Source organism: Pan troglodytes, chromosome 2 (assembly GCF_028858775.2).
Source record: "Pan troglodytes isolate AG18354 chromosome 2, NHGRI_mPanTro3-v2.0_pri, whole genome shotgun sequence".
NCBI lineage: Eukaryota > Metazoa > Chordata > Mammalia > Primates > Hominidae > Pan > Pan troglodytes.
In genome coordinates this window covers 10,783,648-10,795,960 of record NC_086015.1, presented here as the reverse complement: position 1 = coordinate 10,795,960, position 12,313 = coordinate 10,783,648, and positions in this window count along the sequence as shown.

Sequence of the window (12,313 nt, the reverse complement as noted above, 5' to 3'; positions counted from 1 at the left end):
CAATGCTTCTGGGTTAGATACATCATGGATACAAATTAAATATCTGGAAGTTTTATTAACTGACCTATGCAAATGGATAGAGTTAAACAGTTGTGCTTCAAATATAAATAGGTACATCAACGGGAAATGAGATTTGCTGACTGCAGTTTAGGAAAAAAATTCATCTTGATCCAATATCTTAGCATAAACAGAGCAGCAAGTTAATGATAGAAGAACTGATTACTTTCGGATTTAATCTAAGTATTGTGGAAGCTTGTATGCAGTCAAACAATTCAACATATGTATCAGCCTCTAAAAAATTAAACTATTCTAATATACAAAATAATGAAAAGGACAGTTTTGAGCCAATATTTCACACTAATTTTAAGTCAGTACAAACTGCATTTAGGAAGTACTTACTACAGTCATTTCACTTCCATTATTATTTTGTCTTCTTTTTTAAATGGATAATATGCATACATGATATGCCATCAAAAATTATGAATGCACACATAGGGATAGTAAGACTTTCCACTTGTTCGTTTTCCTGTTTCCTTCCCTATAGGCTAGCACTATTACCCATTTTGTGTGAATTTTTCCAGATATAGTCCTAACCAATACCAATGCACACATAGTTACATAATCAAGCTGTGTTATAATATTGAATTCAGTTTTCTATTATTGAACATTTGAAGTGTTTTAAGTATTGCAAACAATTTTTCAATGATTGTTCTTGTATATATGTCTTTGTTTATACCTATTAAATACTAGAGTACCTGAAGAAAAAAATACCTAGGAGTAAATTTGCTAAATTAAAACATACCTACATTTTAAATTGTGGTGTGTGTTATCAAATTTGTAGTCAAGCTGACCTTTGCAAAAGTTTTGCAATTTAAACTGTCACAACAATAAAAGAGAGTTTTTTTCCCTCTATATCTTCATTGATAAATGAAAAGTGATGTCTCAATGTAGTTTATATGTGTGTGTGTGTGTCTGTGTATCTATATATAAGTAGAGCTTAGCACCTTTTGAAATATTTAAAAGACGAATTTTAGTTTCTTATTTGTCTGTAAGCTTTGTTTATTCTACGCCTATTTTTTCCTGTTGGTTTGTTTTCTGATACATAAAAAGTTCTTTATATAGTAAAAATGAATAGCAGTCACACTTAAAGTACTTGTTGGAAGTATCTTTTTCTAGTTTGTTGTGTTGGCTTTTGACATTGTTTGTTTTTTTTCCTATTCAAAATGCTTATGAACTTATAAATTCTTAGCATGGTTTCTATGATTTGACCAACACTAAGAAAGGTCTGTATCTTTAAAAAAAATGCTTCCATGCTTTCCCCAGGAACATTCGTGTTTTCATTATTTCCATTTATATCTTTTCATGTTTTCTCCAGTTTTCTCCATCAGATTTATCAAATAACCTATACTTTCTTCCTTGATATGAGTTCCATTTTTGATATATAATGAATTCCCTGTGTAATTTGGGTCTATTTCTGGACTCTATTGTGTTCCAACACTGTATTTGCCATTTAATTAGTTTGATAATATCTGTAGTATGATTTGGAGAGTATATTCTCACCTCTTTCTACTCCTCTTTTGGAGATACTGGCCATAATTAGTTTTCCATATGATCTTTAGAATCTAAATCCCTTATTCCAGAGAGAAAATTATCCTTTCAACTGTTTTATCAGAATTGAATTAAATTCATAGAGTAATTTAGGATGAGTTGAAATCTTCATTGTATAGAGGCTACCTATCCCAGATCAATATGATTTTCCTTCTATTCAAGCACTTTTTAGGTGTCTTAATAACCTTCTACACTTTCTTCAATAAATATGTCTTCCAATATTTTTAGTTTATTCATAGGTATTCTATGTTTCTATTTGTATTTAAAATGGAGTCTCTTCTGTCGCTTGAAAATTTAGTTTTTTGTCTATAGCAAGGCCGTTAATTTTTGTTGTTGATTAATTTTGTTCCCAATCATGTCACTGTATTCTCTTGTTATAAGACGTCAAGATGATTTTCTTGCGTTTTTCAAGTATGTCATATCTTTTTCAAATAATGATAGCATTATTTCCCTCTTTCTCATTTTTATGCCACACTTATATTTGTGATAATGAACATCCTTGTTTTCTTCCTAACTTCAGTGAAAAGTTATAATATTGTATTTCTATTCATTCTGTCATATTTTATGCTGTTTTCTGTTTTATTGCTCTATTTTTTCTGTGTTGTGTATATTTCTTTGCTTTTTTGTGTGTGGGTTGGGTATCTTACTACCATTCTGGAAACTTTTGTTTCTGTTTTGGGTCATTTTAGTATTTGATTCTATATCTATAACATGATTTAGTGTACTTATCTCCTATTTTGTAGACACTAGAACAATGATGTATTGATACATCTCCAATTCATTCATTTTCTCCAATATGGCTTAGTAGATACTACTATTAGTTCTACTTGTACTTGTTTCACACCTTAAAATATATCCAAACCTCAGTTGTTTGAACTATCAGCTATAAGTGAGGCTTTTAGACTTCTGATTACAAAAGATGAAATAATCAATATTCTTACACAACTGCCTAATTTCTTGCCAACTTTTATTAGTTACATTGTTTCTCCGTTGTCATTCCATTCACATTGTACTAATGAAGCTGTGATTCCAAGAGTTCTTTTTTCCTTACTTTTAAAGTCAAATGGAGTTTAGGTTCACCTTTGTCCTTGTGCTGCAGTGCTTCTATTCAACAGGTGTTCAACTGAGATTCATTTTTTTAAACAATTTCTTCAGGTTGACTTTAGAGGAAATATATTCTTCTAGTGCTTGCATGATCAAGAATGCCTGCTGTTGCCTTTCTATTTCAGCAATTTGTCTAGGTGTGTATAACATTTTTGCTCACACTTTATTTCCTGGAGGACTGTGCATTTATCTCTCCACTGATTTCTGATGATGTATATTGTTGTGAATGCTAAGGCCAGCCTGATATATTTCTCATCCAAGTTTTTGATCTTTCTGTCTGGATGTTCAAAGAATTATATTTTTAAAAATCATAACTTTACTGGGTTGTATTTCAGTAATTTTTAAACTGTGTTTTTATTGACAGATAATAATTGTACATATGTATGAGGTACAGTGGGATGTATATACTATGGAAAAATCAAATCAAGGTATTTAGCACACCCATCACCTCATACCTTTGTCATTTTTTTGTGATGAGAGCATTCAAAATCGTCTCTTCTACCTATTTTGAAATATAGAGATACAGAGTACTATATATATATACACACATACACACATATATATATATATACACACACATATATATATATATATATATATTTTTTTTTTTTTTTGAGACAGAGTCTCACTCTGTTGCCCAGCTGGAGTGCAGTGGTGCAATTTCAGCTACTGCAACTTCCGCCTTCCAGGTTCAAGCAAGTCTCCTGCCTCAGCCTCCCAAGTAGCTGGGATTACAGGCGCCTGCCACCAGGCCCGGCTAATTTTTTGTATTTTTAGTAGAGGCGGGGTTTCGCCATGCTTGCCAGGCTGGTCTCAAACTCCTGACCTCAGGTAATCCACCCACCTCAGCCTCCCAAAGTGCTGGGATTACAGACATGAGCCACCACACCCAGCCACAATATTGTTAATCATAGTCATCCTACTGTGCAATAGAACACCAGAACATATTCTATCTATCTACCCATAAATTTGTACCCGTTGACCAATCTCTCCCTACTCCCCCTTCTCTCTCCCTTCCCCAGCCCTTGGTGACTATTATTCTAGTCTTTACTACTATGAGACTTACGTCTTTAGATTCTGCACATAGGTGAGATCATGCGGTATTTGTCTTTCTGTATCTGGCTTATTTCACTTAGCATAACGTTGTCCGGTTTCATTCATGTTACTGCAAATGACAGAACTTCATTATTTTTATTGACCAAATATTATAGTAGCCCATTGTGTATATATACCACATTTACTTTATTCATTCACCCTTTAATGAACACTTAGTAGGCCCCCAAATCTACTGTAATTACCTCTGAGTTAAAAGGCCAGCCAGAATTCAGATTGTCTGTTGAACTCCTTGGCTGGAAATTCCGTTTACCCGCTTCACTAAGTATTGCTATTTTCCTTCTTCAGGGGTTATGTGTGACACAGGCACTGGGAATGAGTGTAAATGGCCCTGGTAATTCAACTTTAATAATCTATTGGTGCCTTTCTCCCTTTACAAAACACTCGTAGTGATTTTTGTTTGCTTGTTTGCTTTTGTTTATGAAAGCAGTACTGCAGTGATGACTCTTAAAATTCAATCCCTTTCTACTGAAATTTGAAGAAAAATTGGAAATATTTTATGACAGAGAATTATGCCATTTGGAAGTAAACCCTGGAGAGTAGAAGATGATAGGAAATTTTCCCCCAATCAATGGCATGAAACTCAAAATGGTATATAAATCAACTTGGGGTAATTAAAACCTTTTTCCTATAAATTTTTGTCATCATGATGGAAGGTTAATAATAATGATGATGACATTTACTATTTTTAAATTTGTTTTATCTATTTTTTATTTTTAAATAATGTATTATTATGCTTGAGTGCTTACGCTGTGCCTGGACATCATACTACGTGCTGTATAAGCTGTATAAACAGTGCTTCATCTACCCTTGCAATTAAAATAATTAGCCTCATTTTATTTATTTTTTTTCCTTTTTTAGTAGACACATAATTGCACGTATTTATGGGGTACACAGTGATATTTTGATACATGTATACAACGTATCATGATCAAATCAATTTAGTCTCATTTTAGAGATAAGAAAGTCAAGGCTTATAGGAAATAAAAAGATCCTTGAAAATTATCCAGTTACCAATGGCAGAACTGGAGTTCAAATCCAGGTCTGTTAAATACCAGTCCAACACCCCCACCCGTCATATTGTACCATCTTGGTTCTACTTCCAGAGGTTCTTCAGAACCTTGGAGGAAATGAAAATACTTTGACCCCACTTTAGGATTTCTGACTCAGTAGGCTGGGATGGAGCCTAGGAATTTGGAGTGCTCTAGATAATTCTTTTCTGTACCAAGTTTCAGAACCATTGTTTTAGAAAAAAGAAATCTCTTTATTATAATGAAAATTATAACTTAAAAAGTTTTGTTTCCACTTATAACTTTACATATTATTAAAATGTGAAACAATAGAAAATCAGAAAAAAATTTAAAAATGAATTCCTTTGATCCTACCATCCAAAAATAACTATTTTTATATTTCCATGTTTTTCTTCTTTTTTATGTATTATGTATATAATTTCTTTTTGGTTTGTTTTCTCTTTCAGGTCATCTGCAATAGTGTTCTACATAAAATGTTGTATCATGATTTTTATACTTAGTGTTCTATAATAAAAATTTTAATATTATGATATAGGTTTTTATAAAGCTCACATTTGTGAAGATACTATAGTTGCAAAAAAACATGAGTCCAACTTATACTGGCTTTTGCAAAATGAGAATGTATTGGTTAATATAATACACCAGAGAAAGAACACTCTGATTCAGAGTGGATTCAGAGACAAAACACCATCCAACCTGTTTCCGTTTCTGTCTCTGTCCTGTTGTTTCTGTCTTATCACTGTTCTCTTTTTTCCCTGCTTCTGGCTGTCTTTTGGATTTAGCCTCTCAGGCTGTCAGTTCTCATGATTCCCATGTGGCTATAACCGTAGGTTCCCATCTAAAGAACAAGGCAGAAATTGCACAGGGCAGAAAGAAATTTACTGTGCTTATTTCAGAATGAAAAGCCCTTTGGATCTTTGTCATGGGTTGTGTGGTCAGCCCCTGGACCAACTGGCATAGTCAACGAAGCTGAAGTTTCATGACTGGTATAACACAGGCCCACTCTTGAAGCCAGGAGATAATATGCTACAATTGTCACCTCCCATAACCACCAACCTTGAGAAGAATCTACTGTTTAATTTTTTTTACATGAAAAAGATGTAATTATATGTATTTTTCCAGAAGTAAAATCACTAAGCCAAAGTGTTGACAAGGTTTAGGGATCTGTTATGTCTTTCCTAATTGTAAAAAATATTTTGCCAATGTACACTGCTACAAACACTGTTTGAAGGCACTGTTTTTCCCATACACCTGTCATGATTAACTTCTTTTATGATCGCTTAAAGTTAATCAAATGGGTATATATACTGTAAAAGTAAATCTTAGTAATTACAGCAGAGACAATGTTTAGGAGACTATGTGGTTTAGCTATTAGACCACTCCCACGTGTATTCTACCTGAGGATGTTTACATACATGAATTTTTTCCTGAAATGTTATGGTATAGTAGTTATTTATTAGCTACACTGTGACATCTGGCTTGAGTAAACTTCAATTGCATTATAGAAAATTGTTTCTAAATTTGAAGGAAAATTGTTGCACATCTCCTACTGTGTATTATGGTACACTATGATTTTATGTGGAATAATATAGAGCCTAGGTGAATAGATATACATAGCAAAAACAAGGAAGTGTGTTCAGAAAAAGAGAGAAGAAAAGAATAAAAGGATAATAAATTCAAATCAATTGAAAATATCAGCAGGTACTCATGCTGTCAAAAGCAAATAAGAAAATATAATTTTCCTATTGTGTTATTGAATTGGTTAGAGGCTTGTGTGTCACCTAGCTCTAAACCATTGCCTATAGGAAATAATACAATGGAAATAACCCATACTTAAATCAAAATCTGTATAGTAATAAGCAATAAAAAGAATTAGGGCTGTAACAAATTTTGAGACTGCAGGAAATTCAAGGTGGACCCTGTAAAATTTGTGGTCATCAAATAAGCGACTTCAAAAATATAGAGAAATAGTGGTAATGTGACAAAAGTGTCAATTTCAAAAAGGCTTCACTCTCCAAATATTAGCAATGCCAAAAATAAATGAAATAAGTCAAAGCTATAAAAACTTCCATGATACTACACAAAAGGGGAAAACAGTATTAATTGGAACTCATACATAATTTTTTTTTTTTTAAGATGGAGTTTTGCTCTTTTTGCCCAGGCTGGAGTGCAGTGGGGTGATCTTGGCTCACTGCAACCTCTGCCTCCCAGGTTCAAGCAATTGTCCTGCCTCAGCCTCCCGAATAGCTGGGATTACAGGCCCCCGCCACCAGGCATGGCTAATTTTTTTTTGTATTTTTAGTAGAGACAGGGTTTCTCCATGTTGGTCAGGCTGGTCTCGAACTCCCGACCTCAGGTGATCTGCCTGCCTCGGCCTCCAAAAGTGCTGGGATTACAGGTGTGAGCCACCGCACTCGGCCTCATACATAAAGTTTTAATAATATTCACAGACACACAAATTACAATAAAATTAAATGAGTTTTACACCCAAGATTTCGGCCAAAATTTAGGTTGGCAATCATAGATGGTAAAAAGAAATTCTAAGTGATGTAATAAAGCTGTTATTAAATTATAACCCTTGATATTTCAAATAAAAATGTATTTGTTTGTAATACATTCACAAATGAAGCCATCTAAAACTAAGAAAAAAACACGGATAACTATCAATGAGTAGGAAATGAAATGTCAAAATTAGTAGTGACATTGTGAGCGCATACTATATTACTTATTCAGAGGAGCTTTAAACAACTTCTACGAGAGCTTTCTTTTTAAAACTACTAACAGCAAAAACAAAACCATTAATTGAATGTCATCTTTTTATTTTATTTTATTTTTGAAATGGAGTCTTGCTCTGTCGCCCAGGCTGGACTGCAGTGGCGCGATCTCTGCTCACTGCAAGCTCCGCCTCCCGGGTTCAACCCATTCTCCTGCCTCAGCCTCCCGAGTAGCTGGGACTACAGGCACCCGCCACCACGCCCGGCTAATTTTTTGTATTTTTAGTAGAGACGGGGTTTCACCTTGTTAGCCAGGATGGTCTCTATCTCCTGACCTCGTGATCCACCCGACTTGGCCTCCCAAAGTGGCGGGATTACAGGCGTGAGCCACCGTGCCTGGCCGAATGTTATCATGTTTAAACATACAGCGAAGATACAATTATCCCAGATATATTAATAAAGAAATTAATGTTCAGTGACTTGTCCATGACTGCATAGCTAATAAGAATTATGATGTGAAATTAATTCTGAGACTTATTCTAGGTATCACAATATGTGATCTTTTATGCATCAGGTCCATTATTAAAAGAAGCAATTTGATACTGCTGGAAAAATCAAATCAATGAATGGATTTGAAATCTAAAAAAATGTAATAGGGAAATAAGCTTTCAATATGAATACACACACAAACACACCCAGGTTGCTTCAGGATATTGCTTCAGTGCTGCTAATTTCTAAAACATTTGGAATAGTTATTTAGAATTCGGATAAAGGTCATACTAGACCACATTACTCAGTAAAAGCAGTAAACATGGGGAATGACTGCAGGAGTCCCATATCATGCTGTGGCTACAGCCTCTGCTACTCAAGCTGCAAAGGCTAGCTGATGTTCCGAGCCTGGCTGCCTCCACTAAAAAAAGGAGGAGGAGAAGGAGAAGGGGAAGAAAAAGAAGAGAAAAGAAGAAGATGAAGAAAGAAGAAGAAAAACAAAGCTCATGCTAAACACTTGAGTGGTACATTTTACATTAATGCTAAATAAAATATTAAAAGTATATCCACAAAATTTAGGAGAAAGTAAAACGGTTAAAACAATACCAAGTCTGAAAACAGTATATGAAAATATTTCTTGATCAGAGAAATATTCTATGAGATTCTATAGAATCTCTTAATCTGTATAAAATAAAATTAAAACATCTTATTTGCAATATATAAATTTTATAAAATAGAATATTACTGTAATTTAAAATTAAACAATTCCAAAATTAAAAAATAGATTGCACAAATTATTAATAATGTTGAGACTTAGAAATCTCTGCTTATAAATTGTCAGTGTGATAGGACACTTTAAATTCTGGTAATCTTTACTTTGTATACTATGGTCCTCTTCAAATTGTTACCACGAAACTCAAGGTATCGAACAAATGAGTACCAGCTACTCATTTTTATTTTGCCTTTATTAGGTCAAATAAAATATACATTTTAAAGTATCTTGACTTTCTTGTCCAGGTGATGGGAAAAGAAAAGAAGAGCATTGTTCTAGTAGACCACTGGACAAACTTCTATTCAAGACTAAAGTTTCTGCGTCATACTTTTTCCTATTCTCTTAAAACATTGTTATTCCTTAACCATGTCAAAGTGGTTTCAGTAGAGTGGGGAAGGCCAAAATTGTCAGGAGGGGATTGAGAAGCAAAGGAGGGGTGAGGTGAGGAAATGAGAAAGCAGGTACAGACATTTTCAAAAACTTTATTGTAAACGAAAGAATGAAATAAGATAATAGTTGAAAGGGGTTGTGGGGCCTAGCATGGAATTTAATTTTAAATACGTGAACTGTTTTTCATGTTCATTAGATTAAAAGGCATAATTGGTTGTACAAGAATGAGACACCAGGAAAGTCCGTGAATTTAATGTTGCCCTTACCTAGTTGCAAGGAGAAATCCATCATCATTATAGGAGGGTGGACAGGTGCCCTCCTCAGGGACAGTGAGGCAGAAGTGGAGGAAGTGACGCAGAAGATGAAGTAAGATAAGATGACTATTTCTCTACTGACGTGAGTCAAAGAAGGACAAGAGAGAAGATATAAATCTGTTATCTCTGAAAGCAGGAAGCAATCAGAAAAATGTAAGAAGCCAGCTAACAACCCAGTTCAGGTCTGAGGGTGTAAATTTAAATGGCATCCACCAGCCACATTGGCTCCTCAACTGTAGACGCAGAGTAGGTAGACGTGTAGATGTGGTGAGGGTTGATATCTTTTTGGCCAAACTCAACAGAGGCGGTGCAAAGGAATGGCGGGTATATGCAAACAAATGCTTATTCTGATGGGCCTTGAAATCTGTGCTGGATCAGAAGGGAACAACATGTGAGGGCTGACTGTGGAAGCCTCTGATAACATGCTGTGGAGGGGAGATTTCTGTCACCAGGAACGGGAGAAGGTGTGGAATTACACTCCCTTAACCAAAAACAGAGGGAGGAACAGGAAACATGGTTTTGCTGCAGTGAGAAGGAAGAAGGAAACCCATTTACTTGCAGGTCTTAGGCTGTGAAAGAAGAAGAAGGAAAAATAGCCACCACTGAAAAAGGCTACAGAGGAGGGCTGGACCCAGTGGATGGCAGGCTTCAGGTAGAGTACGAGAGGTTAACGGAACAGGAGAGTTTGCCAGTGATGGACTGTGAGTCCTTGCAGGTGCAGTGGAGCCACTGGGGAGTCCCCATGGGGTGGGAGATTGGATCTAAAAGGTAGTATTAACAGCTTACAACATATAACGTTGCTGAGGGGATTTGCATCAACAATTGCACATACTTTCCTTCATGTCAATTTCACTTGATGAGATACATGCAATTAAGAATAATGCTTTCAAGATTTCTCGGAAAACTCTAGGTTCACAGATGATGCCACTTTACTATTGATGTGGCTAAGGTACAAAGAAGGACCTGCCTGTGCCAGCTGCCTTAAATGGACTAAGAATTTCATGTTGCTACTACCCATCTGTAGCCTACACGACGACTGTTTAAAAGTCCCAGATTCGTCTCCTCTCTGACACAGATGATTGGTCGACACAACATGATTCTCTCTAGGGAAATGGAGGTTCCGATCTGATCGGATGTGTGAGAAAAAATAAAATAAAATAAACCCAGAGATCTCATAGGGAGATGAAATCAATATTATTTTAAACAGAAAGCAAATGTACAACATAGTGAATCTTTGGTGGTCACAACCTTCTGTTTTCTGCCTTTTATCTTTGTTGTTAGCCAAGATTTAAGTTTATTCTAGTGAAAAGAGTCACTCTTAATTTTGGTAAAATCTCTTCTCGTTAAAAAAAGACGAAGAAAAAAATTATTTTAACCAAAATGTTATAAAAAAGTATATAAAATTTTCCCCTAATTCCACCAGCTATTGTACACCCTTACCGTAATTATGGGGTATTTTTTTCCTTCTTTTTTTCTCTGCACAAAAATACTTGAAATCACATTAAGTAAAAACATTATGGCAGTTAGGGACATCTGATCTAGCCAACCCCCTCCTTGCCTTTAGCTTTCAAACTGCCTTAATTATTCTTGGACTTAGGTCAAGCTAACTTTGGAAGACGTTTAGGTTACAGGCTAAATGATAATAGCCCTTCCCCAAAATCAACCATCTTTGTAAAGCTAATGAGAGACCAGGGTAGCGGGAGGAGAGGAGCCTCAATTTGGTAAAATGTAGACTGGTCACAAGATATGCACCTTCCTCAATTACTCCTGCAGATAACATCACTAATGTAGATTGGCCTTTTGAGATATCTTTTCAGGGTTTTCGTATGTCTGACACGGATGGATCCACCTAGACCCAACAACTGGTGGTTTCACTGCTCCTATAACTTCACCCGGAAGCAACTCAGCACAAAAGGACAGCTTAGACCCCTTATCATTTCATTTCCACTCCAACCAGTCAGCAGCAAGCACCCATTTCCTAGCCACCCCACCATTACCTCCAAACTGCCTTTGAAAAGCCTCTACCCTACAAGCCTTCAATGAGATTGATTTGAGTAATAACTGTCTCCCGCATGGCATGGCTAGCCTCTTATCAATTAAACTCTTTCTTCACTGCAGTGCTGTGGTTTTTGTTTGTGCAGTGGGCAGGAATAATCTGTCAGGAGGTTACATACATATATATATTTTAAATTGGTATCATAAATATAAACAAAATTTTTTTTTTTTTTTTGAGACTGAGTCTTGTTCTGTCACCCAGGCTGGAGTGCAGTGGTGCAATCTGGGTTCACAGCAACCTCCGTCTCCCAGGTTCAAGTGATTCTCCTGCCTCAGCCTCCCGAGTAGCTGGGACTACAGGCACATGCTGCCACGCCCGGCTAATTTTTGTATTTTCAGAGACGAGATTTCACCATTTTTGCCAGGCTGGTCTTGAACTCCTGACCTCAAGTGATCCACCCGCCTTAGCCTCCCAAAGTGCTGGGATTACAGGCATGAGCCATCACTTTCAGCCTAAAAATTTTTAATAGTTTTACTTTTTTTTTAAGTTGTATATTTTTACTTGAATTTTGTGTACCTTTTTCCGGATTATTACCTATCATCAAATTCATAATTTTTAAAGACTGCAGAGCTTACTATGGGAAATCCATATTTTATCAGTTTGCTGTCATTAGATATTTTCATTGTTTCTAGTGTATTTGCTATATAAGTAAGACCGCAATAATCCTACTTTTTAATACATCTTTGAGTGTTTCTCTAATTATTCCTAGAAATAGAGTTTTG